Raw genomic sequence first — 2117 nt, 5'->3', positions numbered from 1 at the left:
GCAGGGCAGCAAGCAAGGCGAAAGCAAGGCAGGCAGCAGTAAGTTAAGGCAGGCAGCAAGCAAGCAGGAGGAAGCAGGTAAAGGTAGCACACAGACAGGCCGAGAAAGTAGGCGATCGCACTATCCGGGAGCGAGCGGATGATCTCGCGACTCCGAATATTAGCACAAGTCTCTCTGCTCCGATAATCTCTCCGTGCTCCGAGACGTCGTAACGATGAGCTGGCGTAACGATGAGACGTCGTAACGATGAGCCGGCGTAACGATGAGCCGGCGTAACGATGAGACGTCGTAACGATGAGCCGGCGTAACGATGAGTGCCGAGAGCTCGCGGCGCTGGAACAGTGTCGCGAGCGAGTACTTGTTCTTCAGGCGGGTGCCCTCGTGGGGTGAGCGAGGGCAGCACCGATTGGTGAGTCGCGCAATTATCGATTCCGCGTTGATCGCGATCCGCCGACGTTTCGCGCGAGTCACCGAAATACTTAAGACTAGGTACGCAAGAATACTATGTACAACGAGTAACGAGACTAAACGATTAAGTATGATACATGCATCTATCTACAGTTTGGTAAGCGCCAAACATACCGCCCACCAAAATACAACGAGTTGTATTTTACTTTCAATTTGAATCGGTCGCCTGTGGAGCAGGGCCCATCGGTAGGGGGCACAGCTTCACTAGGGGACGCGTGATCGTGCCGTCCGCCACCCGCACCGTGGCGACACGCGGGACGCCGTCGCTGCCCGGATGCAGCGCCTTTATTCGTCCTCGCCTCCAACGCCGAGGAGGCATGTTGGCGTCCTTGAGGAGGACTAACGCCCCGACACCGAGCGGGTTGACGGAGGTCCACTATTTGGGACGCTGTTGCAGCGTATGGAGCTACTCCTGATGCCAGCGCCTCCAGAAGTCCTGGCGTATTCGTTGGACGAGTTGCCACCGACTCAGACGATTCATCGGTAACGGAGTCACGTCTTGAGTGGGAACGGAGACGAGCGGTTCCACCGTGAGGAAGTGACCCGGCGATAGGACTTCGAGGTCGGCAGGGTCGGAGCTATGTTGAACGGTCCCGCGAAATCAACTCCGCTGATCGAAAATGGCTTGGCCCGTCGGACCCCGTCGGCCGGTAGTTCCGCCATGAGGGGCTGAGAAGTGTGTGTTTTTACGCGGAAACATTGATGACATCTCGAGAGCACGCGTTGTATAGCGCGATGCACCCCGAGGACCCAATAATGTTGCGTGAGCAGGTATTGCAGCGTGCGCCGACCAGGGTGCATGTTCGTGCGGTGCACGTGTTCGATAACGAGATCCGTGAGCCTATGTTTGCAGGGCAGTAAGGCAGGGTGCTTGTTCTCGAATGTCAATCCGGAGTTTACAAGCAGGCCGCCCACCCTGAGAATACCCACCGGATCAAGGAAAGGAGCGAGCTTGAGAAGTGGCTTGGGGAGCCTTCTCCCGCTTTGAAGACGATCGACCTCATCGCGGAAAGCATCCGCCTGTACACTCCTTACAACTAGTAGGAGCGCGGAATGCAGTTCGAACTGATCTATGGCCAAAGTCGTAGGAGCAGATTTTGCACGGAAGTGATTTACAAACCTAAGAATGTATGCTATAATTCGACTAATTTTCTCGATTGAATAGAATTTTTCTAGCACTGGATGCACCGCGTCAGGCGGATCGAGCGCCACGAACGATACAATTTTCTCCTCCTCGGTCGGAGGGGTTTCCGAACTGTGGGAAGGTTCAACTTGAGCTCAAAGCGAGCGAGCTCGTGCAGGACCTCCGAATGAGGTCCGGCCGTTTGGCGACCCCCGACGAGCCCTCCGTGGTTGCGGGAGAACCATGGCAATACGCCAAGACGGCGGGATCCAATGACACCGTGAGTGTGTGTGACTCGACGGATATGACCTCCGAGTGAGGTTCGGCCGTTTGGCGACACCCGACGAGCCCTCCGTGATAGCGGGAGGGACGTGGTGATACGCCAAGACGGCGGTAATGCGGTCCTACCGTTCGGCGACACCCGAATGGTGATACGCCGAGACGGCGCGTGTCCAAAGGCACCGTGAGTGTAGGTTACTCGACGGTGCGCGTTAACGGGGCGAGGGTGTAGGGCCTCGCCCTCGTT

This window comes from Temnothorax curvispinosus, unplaced genomic scaffold, assembly GCF_003070985.1.
Source record: "Temnothorax curvispinosus isolate PA1 unplaced genomic scaffold, ASM307098v1 QBEX01009741.1, whole genome shotgun sequence".
Taxonomy (NCBI): Eukaryota; Metazoa; Arthropoda; class Insecta; order Hymenoptera; family Formicidae; genus Temnothorax; species Temnothorax curvispinosus.
The sequence above is the reverse complement of the archived record's forward strand: the minus strand, read 5'-3'. Positions refer to the sequence as shown.